Raw genomic sequence first — 26,865 nt, forward strand, 5'->3', positions numbered from 1 at the left:
TCTCCAAAGCAGGGAAAATGAAAAAATAAGAACTTCACTTTTTCAGAGAAGTGGGGCCAGACCTTCCAGTATCCTAAAGTGTATAAAATCATTGCTATCTAAAACTACAAGGTTGTTTAAACATCCATGAGGTTTTGTGTGCTTCAGAAGGAAATCCTTTAGTTTCTCTCTGTATTATATGAATTGCCTGATAAACAGTGCCCAGTGCCTGTACATTTATCCTGTTAGTAGTCTAAAGACTTTATTCTCAAAGATTGTGCAAGGTGACTCCTTTTTATCCTGTTATAATAAGTAGTTTGGTGCCTGTTGTAAGTAGCCTTGCAAATCATGTTCTAGGATAATCAGATTCCCGAATATCCCTTTGGCCTGGAATGTCTGCGCTGATTCTACTCACCTCATTGTGTTCACCCAGCCTGTCTAAGCTCCCTTACTTCTTTCTCTGATTTTCCCCCAATCAGAGTCCCTCTGATCAGCCCTGCCATAGCAGGTACAAAGTTTATTCACCTTAATGGGTCACAGATTCCCATGTCTACCTGTAACACAATGGGAAGATACTGTAAAAAGAGACTATATTAAGTCCATTTGGCTGGCATATCACTTGGTATATGGGCCAATATCCTTTCATGATTCTCATAGCTTTGTCTTTTAAAATTTTTTTTTTACAAGACCAGTGCTCTAACCCCTGACCTATGGAGCCTAAATTTTTTTTTTTTAAATTGTGGTAAAATATACATAACATAAAAGTTACCATTTTAATAATTTTTAAGAAAAATTTATGGTTTAGTGACATTAAGTACATTCATATTGTTGTGCAACCATCAGCACCATCCATCTGCAAAACTTTTTCATCTTGCAAAATGAAAACTCTGTACCCATTAAACAATAACTCCCATTCTTCTCTCCCCTTTACCCCCTGGGAACCACCATTCTACTTTCTGTCTCTGTGAATTTAACTACTCTAGGTACCTCATACAAGTGGAATCATATAGCATTTGTCCTTTTGTGAGGGATTGATTTCACTTGGCATAAGGTCTTTCAGGTTCATCTATGTTGTAGCGTCAGATTTACTTCCTTTTAAAGGCTGAATAATATCCAATTTTATGTATATAGCACATTTTTGTTTATCTTTTCATCTGTTGATAGACATTTGGGTTGCTTCCACCTTTTGGCTATTGTGAATAATGCTGCTATAAATATGGGTATACAAATATTTGCTTGAGTCCTTGCTTTGAATTCTTTTGGGTAGGTACCTAGAAGTGGAATTGCTAGATTACATGGTAATTCTGTTTTTAACTTTTTGAGGAGCTGCTATGCAGTTACTATGCTGTTTTCCACAGTGGCTGCACCATTTTATACTCCCACCAACAGTGTGCAAGTGTTCTGATTTCTCTGCATCCTTGCTAACACTTTCTCTCTCTCTCTCTCTCTCTCTCTCTGTGTGTGTTTTATTCTACTGGATGTGAAGTGGTATCTCATTGTGGTTTTGATTTGCATTTCTCTGAAGATTAGAGATGTTGAGCATTTCTTCATATGATTTTTGGCCATTTGTACGTCTTTTTTTTGAGAAATGTCTATTCAAGTCTTTTGCTGATTTTTTGTTTGTTGTTGGTGCTGAGTTGTAGGAGTTCTTTATGTTTTCTGGATATTAACTCCTTATCAGATATATTTATCTTGCAAATATTTTCTTTATTTCCCTGGGTTGTCTTCTTACTCAGTTGATAGTGTTCTTCGAAGCACAGAAGTTTTAGATTTTGATGTACTCTAATTTATCTATTTTTTCTTTTGCTGCCTGTACAGCCTTCATTCTTTATATTGATTCCTTCATAGTGTTTTTTTATGCATCTATGAACTTTATCAAGTAAATTTGCTGTACGAACACCATAAAAAGATAAAAGAATACCACACATATCCTTTTAGCTAAATGGGATGGTCTAGGCCTAGGTTCTTTTTTTTTCCCAGCATATTGTAGGGGTACAAATGTTAAGGTTACATATATTGCCCTTGCCCCCTCTCTCCCCTCGGGTCAGAGCCTCCAGCGTGTCCATCACCCAGTTGGTGCGCTTCACATTCATTATGTATGTATATACCCCTCCCCTCCCTCCCACCTGCCCGACACTCGATAAATGTTATTACTATATGTCCACTTAGGAGTTCAAAAGTTAATACCGATTTGCTGGTGAGTACATGTGGTGCTTATTTTTCCACCTGATGGAATAATCCTGGTTACTCTACTCTTTGCTTAAGCTCCCTGTTATAGATCTTTAATAAACCTCACCACCTAACGTACTTCTTACTCCTAGAGACTTTGACATCCAGCCTGGAGTGGTGTTCCATGGAGGACCAGCAAGCAGGCTACGTGGTAAGGGATCTTACACGCCATGTTGACTTCTATTCATGCTTTCTTCAAAATTGTAGTTCTATTCTTTTTTTTTATTTCGGCATATTATGGGGGAACAGATTTTAAGGTTTCAATAAATGCCCTCCCCCCCCCCACAAGTCTGAGTTTCCAGCATGACCATCCCCCAGATGGTGCACATCTCACTCTTTATGTATATATATACCCACCCCCCTCCCCCCTCCCACCTGCCCAATACCCTATTACTGTAGTACCTATGTGTCCACTTAGGTGCTACTCAGTTAATACCAGTTTGGTGGAGAATATATCTGGTGCTTGTTTTTCCATTCTTGGGATACTTCACTTAGTAGTATGGGTTCCAGCTCTAACCAGGAAAATATAAGATGTGCTATATCACCATTGTTTCTTAGAGCTGAATAGTACTCCATGGTATACATATACCACATTTTATTAATCCATTCTTGGATTGATGGGCACTTGGGCTGTTTCCACAGCCTTGCGATTATGAATTGTGCTGCTATAAACATTCGAGTGCAGGTGTCTTTTCTGTAGAGTGTCATTGGATCATTTGGGTAGATGCCCAGCAATGGGATTGCTGGATCAAATGGTAGATTCACTTGTATCGCTTTAAGGTATCTCCATACTGCTTTCCACAGAGGTTGAACTAGTTTGCAGTCCCACCAGCAGTGTAGGAGTGTTCCTCTCTCTCTGCAACCACGCCAGCATTTATTGTTTGGAGATTTTTTGTTAAAGGCCATTCTCACTGGGGTTAAGTGATATCTCATTGTGGTTTTGATTTGCATTTCCCTGATGATTAGAGATGTTGAGCATTTCTTCATATGTTTGTTGGCCATTCTTCTGTCTTCTTTAGAAAAGTTTCTGTTCAAGTCCTTTGTCCACTTTTTAATAGAGTTATTTGATTTTTTCTTGCTGATTTTCGTGAGTTCTAAGTATATTCTAGTTATCAGTCCCTTATCGGATACATAGGATGCAAAAATTATCTCCCATTCTGTAGGTTCTCTGTTTACTTTCATGACTATTTCTTTGGTTGTGCAGAAGCTTTGTAGTTTGATCATGTCCCATTTATTTATTTTTGTTGCTGCTGTGATTGCCTTTGGGGACTTCTTCATAAACTCTTTGCCCAGGCCGATGTCTAGGAGAGTATTTCCAACTTTTTCCTCTAGAATTCTAATAGTTTCATACCTTAGGTTTAAGTCTGTTATCCAGCGTGAGTTGATTTTTGTGAGAGGTGAAAGGTGTGGGTCCTGCTTTAGCCTTCTACAAGTGGCTATCCAGTTTTCCCAGCACCATTTATTGAAAAGGGATTCTTTCCCCAGCATATGTTTTTGTCTGCTTTGTCAAAGATTAGATGGCTATATGAGGATGGTTTTATATCAGGATTCTCAGAGCTGTTCCACTGGTCAATATTCCTATTTTTGTGCCAATACCATATTGATTTAATTACTACAGCTTTGTAGTATAGTTTGATATCTGGCATATTAATGCCTCCCATTTTGTTTTTGTTGCCTAGAATTGCTCTTGATATTCGGGGTCTTCTTTGGTTCCATACAAAACATAAAATTATTTTTTCTATATCTGTGAAGAATGCTGATGGGATTTTAATAGGTATTGCGTTGAATCTGTAGATCAGTTTGGGTAGTATAGACATTTTAATGATGTTGAGTCTGCTGATCCATGAGCATGGAATGGATTTCCATCTGTTTACATCCTCTGCTATTTCCTTCCTCAGTGTTTCATAGTTCTCTCTGTAGAGGTCTTTTACCTCCTTGGTTAAGTATACTCCTAGGTACTTTAATTTCTTTGTTGCTATTGTGAAGGGAATTGAGTCTTTGATTTGGTCCTCAATTTGATTGTTGTTGGCATATACGAATGCCTCTGATTTCTGTGTATTGATTTTGTATCCTGAGACTTTACTAAATTCATTGATCAGTTCCAGGAGTTTCTTGGTTGAATCTTTGGGGTTTTCTAAATATAATATTATATCATCAGCAAACAGTGAAAGTTTGATCTCTTCTGCCCCTATTTGGATATCTTTAATTCCACTTTCCTGTCTGATTGCTGTAGCCAGGACTTCCAGCACTATGTTGAATAGAAGTGGAGATAGTGGGCAGCCTTGTCTGGTTCCAGTTCTAAGTGGGAATGCTTTCAGTTTTTCCCCATTCAGTATAATGTTGGCTATGGGTCTGTCATATATGGCTTGTATAATTTTTAGGTATGTCCCTTCTATGCCTATTTTCTTAAGTATTTGTATCATGAAAGGGTGTTGAATTTTGTCAAAAGCTTTTTCTGCATCTATTGAAAGAATCATGTGGTCTTTGTTTTTGCTTCTGTTTATGTGGTGAATTGCATTTATAGATTTACGTATGTTGAACCATCCCTGCATCCCTGGGATGAAGCCCACTTGGTCGTGGTGGATTATTTTTTTAATAAGTGTCTGGATTCGGTTAGCTAAGATTTTGTTGAAAATTTTTGCATCTATATTCATTATGGATATTGGTCTGTAGCTTTCTTTTTTTGTTCCATCCTTTCCTGGTTTTGGTATCAGAGTAATATTCGCTTCATAAAAGGTGTCGGGGAGGTTTCCGGTCTTCTCGATGTTGTGGAATAGTTTCTGCAAGATAGGTACTAGTTCTTCTTTGTAAGTGTGGTAAAATTCAGGTGTGAAGCCATCTGGACCAGGACTTTTCTTTTTAGGGAGATTTTTAATTGCTGTTTCTATTTCAGCAGTTGAGATTGGTCTGTTCAGGGAATCTATTTCTTCCTGATTGAGCCTAGGGAGGTTATGTGTTTCTAGAAATTTGTCCATTTCCTCCACATTTTCCAATTTGTGTGAATAAAGATTTTTGTAGTACTCATAAATTATATCTTGTATCTCTTTGGGATCAGTTGTGATATCTCCTTTTTTGTTTCTGATGGAGCTTATTAGCGATTTCTCTTTTCTGGTTTTCGTTAGCTTAGCCAGTGGTGTGTCAATTTTGTTTATTGTTTCAAAGAATCAACTTTTTGTTTTGTTAATCTCCTGAATAGCTTCCTTATTTTCAATTTCGTGTAGTTCTGATTTGATCTTGTTGATTTCACTTCTTCTGCTGGGTTTGGGGCTGGTCTGTTCTTCTTTTTCGAGCTCTTTGAGTCGTTTCATTAGATTGTCTATTTGTGATCTTTTTGACTTTTGGTTATAGGTATTTATGGAGATAAACTTTCCTCTCAGAACTGCTTTAGCTGTGTCCCAGAGGATTTGATAACTTGTCTCTCCATTGTCATTTTCTTCATAGAATTTTTTTATTTCCATCTTGATTTCTTCATTTATGAAATAATCATTTAGTAGGAGGTTGTTTAATTTCCACATTTTTGCGTAGAAATGTGAGTTTCTGTTACGGTTGATTTCTACTTTTATTCCACTGTGATCTGAGAAGACACATGGTATGATTTCTATTTTTTTAAATTTCTTGAGGTTTACTTTGTGTCATATGATATGGTCAATCTTAGAGAATGTCCCGTGTGCTGATGAGAAGAACGTATATTCAGTGGATTTTGGGTAGAATGTTCTGTAAATGTCAGTCAGACCCAATTGTTCTAGAGTTTTGTTTAAGTCCATTATTTCTTTATTAATTTTCTGTTTGGAGGATCTGTCTTGTGACATCAATGGGGTGTTGAAATCTCCGGTGATTATGGAGTTGCTATTAATCCATTTGCTTAGCTCCAGTAAGATTTGCTTTATGAATCTGGGTGCACCTAAGTTGGGTGCATATATATTTAAAATTGTTATCTCTTCTTGTTGAAGTGTGCCCTTCACCATTATATAATGACCCTCTTTGTCTTTCACTACTTTTGTTGGTTTAAAAACTAAATCGTCTGAAATTAGAACTGCCACACCAGCCCTCTTTTGGCTTCTATTTGCTGGAATACTGATCTCCACCCTTTTATTTTTAGTCTATATGCATCCTTGCAGGTTAGATGTGTTTCCTGAAGACAGCATATACTTGGCCTGTATTTTCTTATCCATTCAGCCAGCCTATGTCTCTTGAGTGGAGAGTTTAAGCCATTCACATTTATTGAGAGAACTGATAGGTAAGGTAGATTACTGTTCATTCTGTTGGGTTGGATGTTGTTGCTATGATTTCTGTCTTGAGCCATTGTAATATCTGGCCTTTAATATCTTTGGGTTTTGGTTGTTTTTATATTCGTGTGTTATTATTATGATGTTCTGTGCGTAACGCTGTTTTAAGTACTTCTTGTAGGGCTGGTCTTGTCTTGGTGAATTCTCTGAGCCTTTGCTTGTCTGAGAATGTTTTTATTTCTCCTTCATATACGAAGCTTAGTTTTGCAGGGAATAATATTCTAGGCTGGGCATTGTTTTGTTTCAAAAGAGTGAGAATGGGGCCCCAGTCTCTCCTTGCTTGTAAAGTCTCATTAGAGAAGTCTGGTGTTATTTGAATTGGCTTTCCCTTGTATGTTACTTGCTTCTTTCGTCTTACAGCTCTTAGAAGGGCCTCTTTAGTTGATACTTTGGTAAGTCTGATGACTGCATGTCGTGACGTCTTCCTTTTTGCATTGAATCTCACAGGTGTCCTCTGAGCTTCTTGAACTTGTATATCAAGATTTTGAGCAAGGCCTGGGAAATTTTCCTCTATTATATCTTCAAACAGCTTGTCCAACCCTTGAGTGTTGTCTTCTTACCCTCTAGTAACCCTATGACCCTCATATTAGGTTTCTTCACATAATCCCACAGCTCTTGTAGGCTTTGCTCTTTTCTCTTATTTCTCTGCTCTATTTCTGTGACTGATTTATTTAATTGGAGGGTGTTATCTTCAAGCTCTGAGATTCTTTCTTCTGTTTGATTTAACCTGTTCTTGAGACTTTCCACTGTATTTTGTAGTTCCTTGAATTGATTCTTTATTTCCAGGAGTTCAGTTAAACTTTTCTTCATTGTGTCTATTTCTTTTTCCAGATCCTGGAGGTTTTTTGTGGTTTCTTTGTGTTGGTTATTGAGTTGTTGTTGCAGGTCTGTAAGTGTTCTTATGATCCACAGATGAAATTCCTCTTCTGTCATTTTGGTTGCCTGATTTTGGTTGGTGCCCGTTTCTAGGGGGCTGGGGCTCCTCTTTGGGGGTGAGTTTTCCGTTTGGTTCTTCGTATTTGCTGAGTTTCTTCGGTGATTTCTTCCCATATTGATCAGTTGTTGTTTCTTTTCTTTAAGTTTTTGTTTGGGTATTCACACGCCTTGTTTAGTTTCTGAGCCGGCAGGTGGTGTCTGTGGGTGAGATTTGTCCACTCCCTGTCCTGATAAGGGTGTGCAGGATGCTCTCCCTGTCAGTAGGTGGCGCTTGTTTGGAGGAACAGGCTATGCTGTTGTTTTTATGGCCTGTTTTCAGCTCTTGTTCCTGTAGAGAGAACTCTAGTGCCTCAGGTGGTGGGTGGGGCCCTGGGACTTCCAGGTGTGTCCTTTTCTCCCCTTCAGTGAGGGCTAGTCTAGGAGAGAGGCTGGGCGGAGCTGGGTTGGGTAAGCCTGCCCTCAGGCAACACCAATGTCGTTAGCAGGGGTCAAAGTTCTGTTCTCTGCTTCCAGGCAAAGCTTTCAGGTCGGGGCTGGAATGGCCCTGCTCAGTCAGATAGTCTGTGTGTGGGGATGGGGCTGTCTGAGACTCGCAGTCTGGAGCGGGCCTGGCTTCTTTCCACCGTCCCCAACTCCGCAGCTACTGCTGGGCCTCTGCCCGCAGGCCAGACCACACGCCACCACTCCTCCCCTGGCTGTGCTGCCTGCGGGGAGGTTCCCTACTCGGGAACGCCACCTGGGCTGGGTGCAGGGCCTCCCTTTGGGGGGAGAGTTGCCCTCTAGGACACTGATCTGCCCCTGAAGGCACACACACCTCAGTAGGCTGTTCACAAATATCCCTTCTGTGCCCCAGGCAATGCGAGGCCTCGGTGCACGGGATGTGGTCTGCAGGTCTGACCTCTGGGTCCCAGAGTTCAAACTATATCCTCAGCAGGGAGAGCAGTGCCAGTCCCAATTCAACCACAGGGAGCCCAAGCTGCGTCTATGTCTCTCAACCTCAGAGTCTGCCCCGCAGCACCTGGGAGGGCTGGCAGGTAGGGAGCTCACAGTCTGAGTTCCCCTTAGTCAGCTGTAGGGCCCCAAAAGGGAAGGTCCCGTTCCCTGTAGGTGCCTCTGGCTGGTGGCTATATTGTCTCTCTGTCTCTCTGGGCAGCCGTGGGTAGGGTCGGGGGAAGGGAGGAGGAGGCAATATGGTATCTGCCGTGGCTCGGGTCTGTGCACACGGAGGTGCCCCGAGGGAGTTCGAGCCTGGTGCCACGTCCGCCACTGGCTTACCACTCACTGGCAGCGGCCGTGGCTGGGCTGGTGTCCGCAGGTCTCTCCACTCGCTGGGGCGCCCACCAGCAGTCCGGGATGCAGGGGAGGGGAAACGGCCGATACTTCCCCCTGGTCTCCGGGCTGCTCCGGCAGTCTTAGCTTCCAGTTCTCCTCCGTGACCTCCTCCCATGGAGTCTCCCGTGGTCTCAGGTACTCCTCCTTCCGACCCTCATCCGATGTAGGCTCGTCTTCTTGCTTCTTTCTTCTGATTTCTGCTAGAATCTGTCTTTTCTGCAGAGACACTCTGTCTGGCAGTGTTTCTCATCCGCCATCTTTTTTCAGAACTCTGTAGTTCTATTCTAAACAATAACATTTTATTTAGTTTTAAAAAATATTTTTATTTCAGCATATTACAGGGGTACAAATGTTGAGGTTACATATACTGCCTTTGCCCCACCCGAGTCACAGCTTCAAGCGTGACCATCCCCAGATGGTGAGTACTGCTCCCATTAGATGTGAATATACCCATCCCTCCTCCTGCTTCTCACCTGCCCGACACCCAGTGAATGTTACTACTGTATGTGCACATAAGTGTTGATCAGTTAGAACCAATTTGGTGGTTTCTTGAGACCCTTAGTATTCCACCTTCTTTTTCACTGTTTTCCATGCTCTCATGCTTATAATTTCTATTTGCACAGTTTGTTTTATGTCTGTTGGTGTCATCTGAATAATTAATAAGCATACTAGATACCCTCATCTAGGTCAGTTTTTTTAAACAGCATCCTTCTAAAGCATCTGAACCTCCTTTTCAAAGAAAAGTTTAAGTGGAAATTTAGTACAGCTGGTAAGAGTGGCAGCTGCTCTGTTAGGAGCAGGGAATGAAGAAGTTCAGCCTCCTGATTTTCATCTTCCAGTTCCTGAAGCTTTTCCTCTGAACCTGGGGAGAGGCTTTGTGGAGCCTACTCAGAACAGGATAGCCTGCTGATGGGGTGGGAAATAGAACTCAGTCATTCACTCCTCCTTTCCCAACCCCACTTATATCAAAGTAATTCTGCTTTCACATGTTAAATGTATTTAGAAGTCCACGTAACATTCAATTTAAACAACAGGGTTCTCTGCGCTGAAATAGCTGTTCAAAGATCCCCAATCCAGTTTACAGAAAAAAAATGATAACCCACAGAGCTGAGGACTCGTAACCATGATACACCTGTTGCGGCCACCTCAGTGTGGATACTGACCTAGTTTTTGATGAGTAGTTCACACTCATCAAGATGCAGAAGATGCAGAAGCTGGAGGAAAGTCACCTGGCAAGAAGACCAGTGACTGAGATACAGAACTCTTTTTAAAATTTGAAAATATGAAGGGGGTACAAATGTTTCTGTTAGGTAGATATATTTTATAATGTTTAATTTGGGGTTTTTAGCATGCCCATCACCCAAATTGTGTTCACTGTACTGGAAAGGGAAGTTTTTACCCCCTTCCCCCTGCTCTTCCTCCCTCCCCCCATCTTGATTTCCAATGACTTTTATTTCTCTTGAGACATAGAACTCTTCATTTTGATCCACGGAAATGTTAAACTGGAAAGGAACTCACAAATTACCTACCTCAGAGACTGCAAATGGTGTGTTTTGTTTGTATAGCATTAAAAAAATCAGAAATATTTATATAAAAATCCTGATTTCCAGCTTTTCTTTAAAAAAAAAGTCAGAAGATCTGACAACACTATGCCCATGGTTCAGTAATGAATCATCAGGGATCTTAAAAAATCCTGGCATCCAATCTGCATCCCAGACAAATTAAATGCTATCCTTTGGGTGTAGTATCCAGATATTATTTTTTAAATTGTGGTAAAAAACACATGATGTTAAATTTATTATCCTAATCATTTTTGAGCGTATGGTTTAGAGTGTTGTATATATTCACATTATTGTGCAACAGATCTTTAGAACTTTTGCATCTTGCAAGACTGAAACTCTGTACCCATTAAACGTTAGTTCTCCCTCTTTCCCCTCAGCCCCTGACCATCACCCTTCTACTTTGTTTCTGTGATTTTTGACTACTTTAAATACTTCATATGTGTAGAATTATACAGTGTTTGTCCTTTTTGTGGCTGGCTTATTTTGCTTAGCATATTGCCCTCTAGATTCATGCATGTTGTAGCATGTGATCAGATTTTCTTCTTTTAAAAAATGGCATAATACTCCACTGTATATAGTATATACCACATTTTCTTTATTCATTCATTTTTTGCTGGGTATTTGGATTGCTTCCACCTCTTAGCAATTGTGAGTAATGCTGTTATGAACATGGGTACAGATATCTCTTTAAAATCTGCTTTGAATTCTTTTGGATATATACATAAAAGTGGGATTGCTGTATCATATGGTAATTCTATTTTTAATTTTTTTGAGGAATCTGTATGCTATTTTCCACAGTGGCTTCACCATTTTACATTCCCACTCAAATTCCAGAAGTAGAATATACTCTCCATATACTCACCAACATTTGCTATTTTCCGTTCTTTGGATAATGGCCGTCCTAATGGGTGTGAGGTGATATCTCATAGTTTCAATTTGTGTTTTTCTTATGATTAGTGATGCTGAATATCATTTCATATTCTAGCTGACCATTTGTACATTTTCTTTGGAGAATTTTCTATTCAAGTTGTTTGCTAATTTTTAAATCAGGTTATTTGTTTTTGTTGCTGTTGTTGAGTTGTAGAAGTTCCTTATATATTCTGGATAATATCCAGATAATATCCTTATCAGATATGTGATTTGTGGGTATTTTCTCCTATTCCATAGCTTGCCTTTTCTCTCTGTTGATTGTTCCTTTGATGTGCAGAAGTTTTTAAGTTTGGTGTAGTCCCATTTGTCTATTTTGCTTTTGTTGCCTGGGCATTGATGTCATATCCAAGAAATTACTGTCACATTCAATGTCCTGTAGCATTTTCCCTGTGTTCTCTTTTAGGGGTTTTATAGTTTTAAGTCTTAGGTTTAAGTCTTTAATTCATTTTGAATTAATTTTTGTATAGGTATAAAATAAGGGTCCAGATTCATCTATTTGCATGTAGATGTCCATCCAGTTGTCTCAGTACTATTTGTTGAAGAGACTGTCCTTTTCTCATTGTGTGTTCTTTTTAAAAATTCTTTTTCTTCTTCTTTTTTTAATTCCAGAATATTACAGGAGGTACAAATATTTTGGTTATGTGGATTGCTTTTGTACAGCGTGAGTCAAAGTATTAGTGTGCCCATCACCCAGTTAGTGTACATTGTATCCGCCCATTATGTATTCTTAACACCCTTGTCAAAGATCAGTTGACTATATATATATGTGGCTTTATTTCTGAACTCTCTATTCTTTTCCATTGGTCTATATGTCTGTCTTATGCCAATACTATACTATTTAGATTACTGTAGATTTGTAATATATTTTAAAATCAGGAAGTGTGAAGTCTCTAGCTTTGTTCTTTTTCAAGATTGTTTTGACTATTTGAGGTCCCTTGAGATTCCATGTGAATATAGGGAAATTTTTTTCTATCTCTGTAAATATGCCACATGGATTTTGGTAGGGATTTCATTAAATCTGTAGATCACTTTCGGTAGTCTGGACATTTTAACAATATCAAATCTTCCAATCCATGGGTATGGGATGTCTTTCCATGTATTTTTTAAAATTTTCTTTTGGTGATATTTTATAGTTTGTGGCATAGTCTTTTGCCTCCTTAGTTAAATTTATTACTATGTATTTTATCTTTTTTGATTCTATAGTAAATGGGATTGTTTTCTTAATTTCCTTTTTAGATTGTTAATTACAGTGTATAGAGATGCAACTGATTTTTATGTGTTGATTTCGTATCCTGAAACTTTGCTATAATCATTTATTGGTTTTAAATATTTTTGGTAGCATCTTTAGGGTTTTCTACATATAAGATCATGTCAGCGAATAGAAATAATTTTACTTCTTCCTTTCCAATTTGGATGCATTTTCTTTTCTTCCTTCCTTCTCTCTTTCTTTCCCTTTCTTTTCCTTCCTTCCTTCCTTCCTTCTCTCTTTCTTTCCCTTTCTTTTCCTTCCTTCCTTCCTTCCTTCCTTCCTTCCTTCCTTCCTTCCTTCCTTCCTTCCTTCCTTCCTTCCTTCCTTCCTTCCTTCCTTCCTCTCTTTCTCTCTCTCTTTCTTTCTTCTGCTAGGACTTCCAGTACTATGTTACATAGAAGTGGCAAGAATTGACATCCTTGCTTTTTTCCTAATTTTACACTGAATGTTTTAGTCTCTCACCATGGAGTACGATATTAGCATGGGGTTTTCTACTTTGCTTTTATTATGTTGAGGTAGTTTCCTTCTATTCCTATTTCCTTCTATTCCATTCATGTTTTTATCATGAACGAGTGTTAATTTTGTCAAATGCTTTTTAAAAAATTTTATTTACTTTATTTTAAATTGATAGGTAAAATTGTATGCATTTATCATGTACAACATGATGTTTTGAAATATATTTATATTGGGGAATTGCTAAATTTAGCTAATGAACATATGCATTATCTCACAAAGTTATCATTTTTTTGTGGTAACAGCACATAAAATCTACTCTTAGCATTTTTCAAGAATATAACATATTGTTATTACCTATAGTCACCATGTTGCACAATAGATCTCTTGAACTTATTACTCATATTTAAGTGAAATTTTTTATTTTTTGACCAACATTTCCCACACACCACACAATTGCCCCTGCCCCAGCCCCTGGTAACCACCAATCTACTCTCTACTTCTATTAGATCAACTTTTTTAGATTCAACATAAAAGTGAGATCATGTGGTACTCATCTTTCTGTGCCTGGCTTATTTCACTTAAAATAAGGGTTATCCATGTTACTGCAAAATGACAATATTTCCTTCTTTTTAATGGTTAAATAATATTCCATGTGTATGTGTACCACATTTTCTTTGTTGTTTTCTTTGTTGATGGACATTTAGATTAATTAATTTCATATTCTTTTTTTGTTTATAGATTTAGGAAGTACAAGTGCAGCTTTTTTTTTTTTTAACCTGGATATATTGCATAGTGGTGAAGTCTGGGCTTTTTGTATACCCATCACTCAAACAGTATACATTGTATACCTATTAAGTAATTTTTCATCCCTCACTCCCCCTACGTTTTGTTAGTGATGACACAAATTACCTCTTTTTATACTGTGTATCATTAACATAGATCTATACTTATTATTTGGCTTTGTTTTTAAAATTTGATGCCAAATTTAAAATGATTTATACACCTACAGTATACTACTACAGGATTGTATGTTTGTCTATATATTTACTTCTACCTGGTAGTTTTATATTTTCATATAGTTTTGGGTTGTTGTTTCTTGGTCTATTTGCTTCAACTTGAAGTATTCCCTTCAGCATTTCTTACTGGGCAGTTTCAGTAGTAATGAACTCCCTCAGGTTTTGTTTATCTAAGAAAATCTTAATTTCTTCTTCATTTTTGAAGAATAGTTTTTCTTGATGTAGTATTCTTGGTTGAATTTTTTTTTTCTTTCAGCACTCTGCATGTATTACTATTTTCTCACTCCTTTCTAGTCTACAAGGTTTATGTTGTGGAGTCTGCTGATAATCTAATAAGAGCTCCCTTGTGCATGGTTAGTCACTTTTCTGTTGCTGCTTTCAAGATTGTAAACTGTGACCTTTGACAGTTTAATTATGATGTGTCTTAGTGTAGGTCTCTTTAAATTTACCATAGTTCTTCTTTGAGCTTGAATTTATATGTCCATTTCTTTCCTCAGATTTGGGAAGTTTTCAGCCTCTTATCTATCTCTTTTGAATAACTAATGGAAAATGAGATTTCTGCTGTGATAAGTCAAGGTCCAGTGTTACTAATTTCTGGTTTTTAAAGAGTTTTTTTTGAGATTGTGCCATGACAATTCAAGAAGAAGGATCTGACTAAGCCAATATTTAATTCTAGCTAGCTCAAAGGCCTTCTGAAACAAAAGACCAGAGATCCCCTCAGACAAGCATAAAAAACTGGGGTTCATTTTAAGACTATACATTATATGAACTAGAAAGATATTTAAATTCGAAAGCATCTTTAAAATCCAGCTATTTTTCCATAGCCAAGTTGGCAGGCCTTATTTTTCCACATAGGTAAAAAGGAGGGATATCATTGATAAACTGTAGGGTGCTTCAAGACTTATCTGGTACAGATTTATATGGAAGATATCTGTCTTTAGCAATTTAACAAAAATATGTCAAATAGTTTCTTCTTTATTTTAGTGTTGTTAAAAACTTGTTTCAGCCTCCATTTTGCATTATTGATACATTCTATAATCATCTCATTTTGTAAAAAACTATTAATATATCTTTTAAAGTCCTTTGATATGTTTTATAACCAGATTAAATATAAGGTTAACTCAAAGATGAGAGAGAGTTTATGATTAAGAAGTACCATTACCAAAATTTGTACTTTATTTAGTGTAATTATTTCTTATAGATAAATAAATATCACCTTAGGATTTGGGTGTGAACTATTTAAATTGTGATATGCACAGACACTTAAAAATTATTCTAAGTTCAGCAATTTATCTAATTTAGTAGATTCCATAAACTTTTAGAATAATTCCTTCATCATTGTTATAAAAATAAAAGTTGGGTATAATAACTGAAAATAGAAATTAGTTTCATGATATCCATTCACATTTATCCTGTAGTGATGCTGTGGGTTGTGGAAATCTTTAAAAAAGGGGCTTATTTTATGCACTTTTTAGTGACCCTTGTGGCAAAGTGTTTATTTGTATAACTTATAAGCAAGTCCAAGTTTAAAAGGAAAGTACCTTTGGATATGTATGTGTGAAAACAGTTTTTTATATTGAAGTTTTATAACTAGGTTCAATGGTTATATTTTCTTTCAATGCTCAAGGGCTCCTATTTTGCATATATATTTGCCTTCACATGCATATTTAACAATCTTAAAAATTAAAACTTCTAATATATTAGGTTTTAATATTCTATGTAGTCATATGAATTTCTTTAAACTAGTTTAAGCAACAGAAAGAATATTTTGAGCTTTCATTCAATACCTTCACAGCCTCCCTATAATACATATATTTTTGTTTCTCTTCTACCTTTTCTGAAATTTGGCTGCTTTTTGCTTACTGAACAGTAAGCAAGAAGGTTGAGAAAACACATGTTTTAGGTATTTTTTCCCTTCACCTCAACTTTGACCCACACTGTTCTCTCAACTCTGATTATTGCTCACGAATATTGTTCATGGATGTATTCTTTTGAATTTTCCCTAGCTTTCTTTTGTTATTCTCTTTGATACGTGCGATTAACCCATATATGTAAATACTTTAGTTCTTCAAAAACAATGAAATTGTTTATTCTGCTTACCTTTTTCACAGCTGTCTCTGTCCTAACAAGCAGCTAGCACATGTTTGGCATGGTGCTATAACCCTCCCTCTGTTTGCACCCAGCTGTGTGCTACAGAACTCCCACAGCTATAAGGGGACTATCCCCCTAGGGGTCTTGCTAGGCCTCATTTTGTCTTCTGATGTTCAGTAGGGCATGCTGACCATGCAGGTGATGCTGTTTAAAAACTGAGTGTATCACCTTTGTAAGTCATTGGTGGTCTGAAAGAATTTTCTTACTATGCAATCTTATGCCCTTAGAACAGCTGAATTCCAGGGAGAACTTTCCAGATGGATAAACACCAGTTAAGATTATGGTGATAGAGACATTAAGTAATACAAAGTAGCCAAAAGTTGGTCTACTGTCCTGCCTTCCTAGACCTATCCCCCCAACCCAGTAAAGTTTGGCTCATGGCATTGCTAGGCTAAAAAGTAGCCTTTACTTAGACCCATATTTTGGCAGCTGTGGGCCCCTAGTCACTGTTGACCAATGGTTTTTAAACCTCTTGGGGTTATGAATCCCATTTAGAATCTGATAAAAGATGTGGACTCTCTCTAGGGGAAATAAATCTAAGCACCTAGAACATTTTAGAAATAATTTCAGTGTGTTCTTGAATTTCCCCTGAAATTCATCTTGGTGTCCCTTAAGGATAGCTAAGCTTGGTTGTTTGATTACCATGCTAAGTACTAGGAGAGGCATGTTATCTGCATCATCTCAGTTAATCTGTCACCTGTGGAGATAGGTTTTATGTTATACTCACTCTGTAAGACGAGGATATAGAAGTATAGAGAGATTCAGCAGCCAGGTTACTTACACAGGAAGTAGGCAGAGGAGCTGGGATTAGAACCCAGGCAATCTGAGGCCAAAGCTGGGACACAAGGGCTCCAGTTGGAGAACCCCTGCTTTGGAGAATGTGATTTGGTTCTAGGCCGAATTCTAATTTGAAGGAACATCAGGAGTATGGGTTAATTATGGAAGTTCTGAGTCACCAAGGGACTCATGGGTGTGGCCCACGGACCTCTAGCTTTGGCATTCATTACCTGGGAGCTTGTTAGAAATGCAAAACCTCTGGCCTCACCCGAGGCCTCCAGAATTTTAATAAAATCCTTCAGGCAATTTGTATTCACATAAAGTTTGAGAAGAACTGACTTAGATCACTTAGTATACTTACCCTCTGAAGTCATTCTGATCTTGGCCCTTCTGGAATCACTGTGAGCTTAAAATTAAAGTTTTGGTAACTTTTGATTATATTGCAGATGGTTCCTACTGATACAACTGATAATTATGATACTTTTAGGGGGAAAGGTAACGATGAGAGAAGTAGAGTTGGCACTAAATAAATACGTGTGAGAGTGATGTATTGGTACCTGGTGGTCCCTGCTCTGAGATAACTGCAAGGTCTATTCAGAATGTTCTTTTAAAATGATAGCATTCTAGAATTGAGAAATACATTTATAAAAGTGTCATTCATCCTTGTAGCCACATGCCTTCTACAAACACAAGATAATTCTGGGCAGTTTGTGGCTATGGATAGCCATCAAAGCTTCAGAAAGAAAAGCTTTAATCTCTTCTGAATATTCTCTGCCAGGCACTGAGGCCGTGGTAGGCCTTTACGAACCAGTGGGGATGAGTCACACCTGCTGAGCAGGTGTCCTCTGAGCTGATTGCCTACTGTGCCCATGCCTGATACCCTTGATTCGTGACCTGGTTTCTGACCTCAAATGTTGGCCACTCTCTTAAGCTCCTTCTTACATTTGGTGCCAGTGTGTCCCTCGGTCTGATTTTCCTCTTGAATTGTTACCATCTTGAATTGGGTTTTGCAAATAAGCCCTTTCTTGTTTTTTGAACTCTAGTAAATTGAACTTCTATGGTGGCTAAATGATGGTGTATCCCTCAGCGGGAGATTTTTACCAAGCAGCAGTTCTTTGCACTCAGATCTCTCCCCATCTAGGACCTCATTTGTCCCCAGGAGCAGTCATTATGATTAATTCCCAGGACACCAAAAAAAGATCTTTTAAATCCTTTTAGGTACATTCTGGAATGGAAGAGTATTTTGTGGAATAGTGATACAGTGATATAAAATGTGTAAAATGGCCTTACGGATGTGCTTTGTGAGAACGTGAGAGCAGCAAAGCTTTAGTAATTAATTTGATAGCTTCTGGACTGGGTAGTGGATTTTGGTGATGAGTGAAGAGAATATTATTTGAATGCAAAGGGAGCTGAGTGTGCTTTTCCATCTCTGAGCAGGCAGTGTGAAATCTATTTAGAGATGTAGCCATAAGCCAAAGTGAAGAGTCTCTTAAAACAAGCAAAAAAGGCACTGCTAATAATTTCAATTTCTGTACCAAGAGTGCTCTATAAAAGTGGTGCTAAAAATGCCCTTCTGTAAAAAATCTTATTTCATTATATTTTAAAGCATGGTACAACTTTTTCAAGTGATAAAGCTAGAGAATACACTGCTTCAGAATGTTTAATATAGGGATCTACATTTGAGTTAAAAAAAACCAACCCCCCCCAAGATTAAAATTATGGATAGATAATTTATATTATTATAATACTGCTGAGGCATATTGGTATTCAGCATGAGAACAGTACTTCCTAAGATGCAAGGAAATGTGTATCCTTAATATTAGATGAATCCATATTCCATTTAATATATGGATCCTTAGCAGCTCTGAAAGTTTTGCTTTTCCTTTAATTACTCCATTGAAACAACTAATGATTGAAAGAGCAAACAATGTGTAAACTCTTCAGCTGGGGGCATATTTCGGTGTGAGATGTGTATACATTAAAGTCTCTTAATGTGCAGATTAATTTTTTATTAATTAACCACTGTCCACAAATCAGAGCAAACAGCTGCTTGCCACAGGAACAGAACCACTGCAAACCCTGGGAATGTCGACGTGCTAACCATCTTGAAAAGATGGCTCAATGGAAGATATTAAATTGCAAATTTACTTATAATGCCTGGGAATGTTTCTTCCACTGGGAAATATCCAAATTAAACTGAATTACATTAATTCATACCCTGTTTAGTTCCAAGAAAGAGTTAAGACACCATTGCTAACGTTTTTCTAAAACTTAGGGTAACTCAATATTGCCTAAGAAGACAAAATGCATCCATCGTGGAGCCATCTCTGTGTCATCTGTCTGCATTTTCTAGTAATCAGCAGAATCATTTAGATTTTATAAGCAATACTCTTTCACACTGGCTAAGTAATCCAGGGGCCGTAGTTAGGCGTTTCTTGGCAGTTGTGAAAAATGTAGTAATCAGAGAAGTCATCAGGCACCTTAATTAAAGCTCTCTTTGTGACTCTTTTGCATATGCAAATTGTGCTCAGTGGTTACCATTTGGGAGGGAAGGTTGAGGTGAATGCGTTAGCATTTAGACTATCAATTAAAGAGATTGAGAAGATCTTGTCAATGAATCAAAGAAAGCGTTTATCTAATTTACTTGCTGTTTTTGCCTCTAACTCAGGCTGTAGTCAGCACCCACACTGCCAGAAAGACACATGCTGGAGGCCAGCCTTGTAGGACCCTTTAGATCACTGAGAAGCCTCTATTTACACATTGAAAGCTCTGACAGGTACTGATTGTGTCTGTGCAGTTATTTGGGTGTGCTTTGTCACAAATACCACAAAAATGTTTATTCTCTCGAAATTCTGAAGAGAATGCCATGAAAATAAACTATCTCTGGTATTTCTCATGCTGATCTGTCAATGGCCTTGAAATTGAGAAAAATGAGGTTGAAAGGAAGAAATGGGAGAAGTTGGAAATGGCAACTGGGGACCGGGAGCAAGGGAAAGATAAAACTCGAACAAGTCACAGTGATGGAAGGGCAGTAATATTTTAATCGAAGAGAGTCTGAGAAAAGAAGAAATCAGAGAAACAAAGATAAATGGACAGAAAAGGAATATTTGTTGCAAAATTTTCCATCAGGATTCGAACCTATTTTTTTCCTTTTGCTGATGTTTGTAATCTCTTTCTATATACCAGGCACTGTACTAAATGCTTTATTTTTATTTTCTTATTACAACCATATGAGGTAGCAGCAAAGGTAAGAGTGTTTAAATGCATGGGCCCTAGAGTTTATCTGAATAGGAATCCCTGAATTGCTACTTATTGGCTCTGAGATTTTGGGCATAGTAATCTTTCTGTACTCTAGTTTCCTTATCTGTAAAATGGTGATAATAATAATAGTATTTATCTCTTAAGGTTATGGTGAGGATTAATAGGTTAATATACATAGAACATTTAGAACATAAATCTATATGTAGAAGTACTCAATAAAGATTAGCCATTGTTATTATTATTATTATTTTTATTAGTATTCCAGTTTAAGAGTTGAGGCTCACAAAAGTCAAGGCACATTCTAGTGTCAAATCCAAGTGAATTTTTCTTAAGTCTATGCTTTTCATTCATATACTGTAAAGAGATAGAAGACCTAGTTTGCAATTCTACTGATAACATTAATTGTCTCTTTTATAAGCTAATTAAACTCTCTGATTTGGGTTGAAGTCCTCCCTAAAGCAGATCCTATGACAAAAACTTGAGGAGTGGCTCCCATGGAATAGGGCTTTTCTTGATATATATTAACTATTGACTGCTGCAACCAAATCCAGTACAGCAGAACAAGCATGACGAATGGGGAAGCGTGAAGAAGAAGGAAGGAAGCCCAGGCAAGAACACAGTGTTAAGAAGAAGGCTGGGGGTGCCTGGGAGTCAGGGCTGCCAGGGCCCCGCTGGTGCACTATAGAATGGGCCTCGGAATCATCCCCCCCACTTGGAAGATGCACCGGTGTGTTTATCTGCCGGTTCCCATGCCCTGTTGATCAAGGGTTATTCCAGGGGTGTTAACGCTCTTGCACTTCCAGGTTTGCACATGACCCAGCAAAGAGCAAACTTCTCAGCGGACAGAGAAGCCTGTGGCAGAACGCAAATGAGAGGCAGCACAGCCGAAGTGTCATTTTGCCACGTTATATGTGAGGTACAGCTGGTTATCACAGAAATGGCTTGAGTAAAGGGGTGGGTCCAGGCGACGGAAGGGGTGGGCTGTGAAAGGTATTTGACACACTCCTCTACTTCAGTAAACACGTTGTTTGATTACATATTCGCTCTGTGTGTGTATATAAATTTTCTGTCGTTATCTCTGGGTCACTGGGGAGATTAAAGGAGATGTGTGTGAAAGTGCCTGGAACAATATAAATCACATAGGACCTGATACTATACTTGTTATATTAAGATCTCCAAAGTTGAAGGCTAAACAGTGGCTGCACAACTTTTTTTAACCCATCAATGTGCCATTACTTTTGCAATCAATGCCTCTATTATTTCACTGTAAAACTATATCTGGATTTCAGCAGAAGAAAATTGCCTGAGAGCCTAAAAGCCTATACATGACTGAATTCCAAATTGACTACTGGTGGACCGGTTGCTTAGAAAAGTCTAAACAACTCATCTGTCCAATGTCTACTCATTTGACCCTTTGCTTTCTTGGATGCTCTCTCATGCATATCTTCTCATCTCTGAGGTAAAAATCAAATAGAATAGAAGTTTATCCTGATTAGGTTAAAATCAGCCAGCTTGGCACTTCTTATTCTTCAGTGAAACTCAATCTGTGCTCTATTTTCAGAACTAAAATACAACTTTGAAATGTTTAATTTTTAGTGTTGTCTTCCTGCTTCATGTTTTAATCCTTACTCCTTCACTTATTCACTGTGGGATATTGGTCACATTGTTTAACCTTTCTGGGCTTCAAATTCCTTATTGCAAAAATGGAATAATTGTAGTGTTTCATCCAACAAACTACTTGGAGGATGGCTATAATGTGTTTGGGAGAGTTCCTAGAATTTAAAGACACTCAGTAAGTGTTAGCTGCTATTATTATTTTTTTGTTTATTTGTTTGACAAAGATCTGCAGCTTTATTTTTTTCTGAGGGTTTAAATGTAATGGGTGTTCCTATTAACTCATTGTAATGATGTGCTTCTCTAATCGAACATTCCATATAAAACATAAAGATTCTGAGAGTGGTTTTTAATGTCCTGACTGAGATATACATATAAAATCTCTTGATCCTCTGATGAGTCTTCCGATATCATGAAAGCACAGAGCCCTTTTAAAGTTGATTTTCTAAATGGAAAAATGATATCCCTGCCCATAACTCATTTAGGAACAACTTGAAAATGTCAAGTACCTTGGAAAGGAATAATGATTTTGATGATAATGCTGTATATTTATAAAAGTTGTTTTCCCCTTAAAGAGCTCAAAGAGCCCTTGTTCTTACTCCACATACTTCACATGTTCTTTGTGAAGGAGGTTGGGCACACACAGTGTCTTGTAAGAGATCTCTGTCTCATAACTCAATGTAATGAAGAGTGTGACTTTATTTTTTGAGGATTGACTGCTGATATCTTAAGCCTCACCCCTCCCTCTTCTCTTTTCCCCCGCTTCTGTGCAAGCTGGTAAGAAAGCCTGGTGCTTCCTGCTTTGGTGCCTGTGGGAAGTTCAAATCACATAAGCCCCTGCCTGAGCACAAGAACCTCCCGCCAGCCTCACAGTGTAACCACCATGAAAACCCCAGGCCCGTCTCCTTTCCCTGTTCTCTCAAGCCATTTTCAGACCAGCTTGGGAAGGCTGTCCTGCTCTTCCCAGAAAGCCTCATTTGTAAGTAACAAACCTTCTTATTTCTCTTGGCATATGTCATTAATCTTGACATTCCAACCAAATTTTTGGTGAGAGTCCATCCTGTTTATTCAGCATGGCTACGACACACAGGTATTTGGTTTGTACCAAAAGAAACCAGGGTTTGTTGGAGAAATGGTCAACTCCAGGACTGGGGCACGGAAAGTACAAGGTAAAGTCTGGAATATTCTGTGATGCCATTAAGCAAGGGAGTTTGGAAAGACTAATGGAGTCATGTCAAAAGAATATCAGAAGCCAGGATGAAGGCATTTCCACTTGCCAAAATGAGACAATTTGAGCATTGAAAAAGAATAATGACTAGTAATAGACTGTAAATCACATAAATCCATAATAATACAGATAGAAGAGGGGAAGGGGGAAGAGAGAGGAGAGGAAGTGAAAGAGAGAGAGAGAGAGAGAGAGAGAGAGAGAGAGCGAGAGAGGAAAAGCTTTTGTTTATAGAAGATTGTTCATTAATAAATATTTTAAAAAGGAGGAAAATTTTTAAAATTACCATTTTGTAACCAAATGTGATATGTTCAATAAATACCAAAACTTTGGAGAAAACTATTGTAGAGGGAATAGGATATTCATATGATCTCAAAGTATTATCCTACCAATTATGAGTTTCAGTTGCCAAGGAAAATGAACATTTAGAAGAGATATGTGATACAATAGGAGGTCCACAATATCACCTATGTAGTGCTTATGTAAAAATATTTAACTTGAATCTAATAGTGCAGAGTAATTAAATACAGAACTTGGGGAATAATGTAAGACAACTGTCTTGGTTTTTCTTAATGTCACAAAAACAAAAATAACAACAAAACACAGAATGCTCTTGTGAAAGAGATTAAAGATATTAAAGACATAACCAAATGCAATATGTGAACCTTGATTTGATTCTAGAATGAAACAATAAAGTAATAAAACCCCCTCAATTTTAGGCAATTGGGGAAATTTGCATGTGGATATATGAAAGTGATAATACTATTCTTAGCAGATGTATGGTGAAGTATTTAGGAGTGAAGTTGTCATGGTGTCTGTAACCTACTTTCAAATGGTTTAGCAAAAGAGTGTGTGTGTATGTGTACACGTATATATGAGGATATATATAACAACGTATATATTCTTATATAAAATACTGTAAGATTATTCCAGATATAGAAAGAAAGAAAGGAGCAAAGAAACAAAGAAAGAAAAGAGGGAAAGAAAAATCAAAGAAAGTGTGGCAAAATGTTAATATTTTAATGAATCTAGATGAATGGTGTTTATTGTTCTCTCAACTTCTTTGGAGATTTAAAAATGTTTAAATAAAAAATTAAAAGCTCAAGATGAGCAGTAATGGAAGCAACAGCAAATGAACCGCAGAGGAGTGTGTTGATACCATCAAAATGTCTATGCTACTTCCTCTAATAGCTTAATGCATATGAACAGAATGTAATACTTGTGTTTGTACCGGCAATTATTCTTTATGTATAAAATAAGTAGCAATTATTATTATGTCAAAAGACCTACTACATAGCAACCTGTGCCCATTAATCAATATTATCTTCCTCTACCTTTGGAATCTATTTGAATTACTTTGCCCTGAAAGCATAGTAAATATATGCTTTCTGCCTACAAGGACAAATAGACAACTGACTTGGAAATCAGAAGATTTATGGTTGCTGCAAATCTCCTTATTGTGATATCTCGTTAATATCAGATTTGATTTGAGAACATCATGCTTGAACTGCAAACGAACCCTGACTTCTGTGATTAGACAGCCACTGGCAAGACTCACCTGTGATTAACATCTTTTTGCTCAAATAAGAGCAGCTGCTTGAGGATGACATTTCTGAGTTGTTCAGCTTGTCGTTATTACATCTGAAAACAGCAGTAATTCCTCATCCTGCTCCTGTGCCCTGAGAAAATAATTGGTATGCTCATTACCTCTTAAGAGCCTGGAGAAATTTATCCTATTAAGACTGTGGGCAAATGAGTAGTTACCCAGCTCTCTTTGACTTTGTAATGTCTTTTTACAACTTGTTATTAGGCTGCCCTTTGCCAAATCTTTTTCTCTCTCTGTAGTCCTTTTTTTGTTTTAAATGACAACTTATTTTTCTTTCCCTCTGCTGAAAGACTCTGTATGAAGAGGGATTGCCCGCCAGTGTAGTATTAAAACACAGTTTTTAGAGAATTTTCTAGCATCACATATTCCACCCTTAGCCCATGTGAGATGTGGCTATTACCATCATATTCCATGTTTGTTGACATTTATTTTGTAGCGTTTTTGTACCTTCTGGTTTGTTGTTTTCAAAAATGTTCCTTTGATTTCAGTCTTTATTTTGCAACAAATCATTCTCTCGATGGTAGAGAATGCAGCTTGCTCTACATACAAACGAGAATCCACAAGCCATTTTAATGTACACAGTGAATTTAAGTAATATGAGTTTTGGGATAAGTGAAAACTTCCTTATAAAATGATTCCTCATCTCTGAAAACTGGAATGCATACTTTAAAAATGAAAGCAAACCGTTATCTCAATATCATATGAGTGTTTGTAGATATTTAAAGGAGAGAAACCTAAACTCAAGATTCGGAAGACATATGTTTGAATCCTGACTTTGTGACTAGATATGTGCAGCTTTTGAACAAATTTCTGGGATTCTGTCAACCATGGGCTTGTGAAATGGGTACATTAACCCGCACAGGGATACTGTGAGGGCGAAATTATTATGATGTCTGTCAATGTGCCTGGAAATATTAAGCATTCAATTCACGTTGGTTGAGTTTGAATCTATTGAGAATTGCTAACACTTAAATAATAATTAGTAGGGAAAGGGAATTCATGCCTTGAAGAATTGTAGCCAAACAAGTAGTTTGCCTGTTCCTAACAGGAAGTCTGGAGATTGGTACTGCTTTACTGGCTTTGGGGGCTCCACAGTACCTGCTCGGGAGGCATTTCTGCAGATTGCCTGGCCTCTCTCCCCTCTAGGCATGAGACAGGGCTATATCTCCCATCGCGGAATCCACGATCTTGGGAAGCAGTGGAGGGCAAGAGAAATGACTCATGTCGGTCCCTTCGATCATGAAAACAGATTTTTCCTGAATCCCCAGTTGACTTCTGCTTATACTTCTCTGGCCAGAACTGTGTCACATGTCCTGCTCTTATTGCCATGGAGGCTGGAAGCGGAGTGTTTAGCTTTCCCAGCCTCTGCCATGGAGTGGGGCAAGGGAGGAGAGGCTTAGAAAGGAGATTGGGATTAACCAAAGAGTGGTGCCTGCCACAGGGAAGTAGGAGGCTGTGTCCGAGCATGGGCTTCAGATGGGCTTGATCAGCTTTCCAACTTACCACTTGGTGACCTTGAATGACCTACTTGGTATCTCTGAGCCTCAGAGATACCTCATCTATGTTAAGGGGTTAATTATAATCATCTTTCAGGGTTGCTGTAAAGATTATAATATATATTAGAGATATATTATTAAATATATATAATGCTGCGTACATACATCTTAATATATGTTTCCAGTATCTGGTACATTGCAACTATGTAATACATTATAATTATTGACAAAATATTTTTTAAAAATTACATTTCTGTTGTGATGATCACTTGGCAGTGATATAATATATATATAATGAGTTAATCTTCTATTAGATCAGGGGACCTCAAACTTTTTAAACAGGGGGCCAGTTCACCGTCCCTTAAATTGTTGGACAGTGCACACTGTGGGCCTGGGACGAGTCAGCTGCTAAGCAGGACAGGGAGCAGTGGCAAAAACACCTGGAGGGCCGGATAAATGTGCTAGGCGGCCTGCATGTGGCCCTCGGATCGTAGTTTGAGGACACCAGTATTAGATATTTAAAGGTAAAAAACTAAGCAACGATATTGGAAGGGGTGGAGAAAAACTTCCTAAATGAGTTAGAAAATCCCATAGGCCTAAGGAAAAGATAGAAAACTGTTGTGAAATAATATTGGAATTTCTAGTTAGGCTTGAAATAGTTAGGCTTTCTAGTGTGGTCTAGACAGGAATCTCTGTGATAGTTCCTTCTCGAGGTGATTTTTAGTTTTCATTAGCAGGTTTGATAATTATAAACAAATTG

Source organism: Microcebus murinus, chromosome 11, assembly GCF_040939455.1.
Source record: "Microcebus murinus isolate Inina chromosome 11, M.murinus_Inina_mat1.0, whole genome shotgun sequence".
Taxonomy (NCBI): Eukaryota; Metazoa; Chordata; class Mammalia; order Primates; family Cheirogaleidae; genus Microcebus; species Microcebus murinus.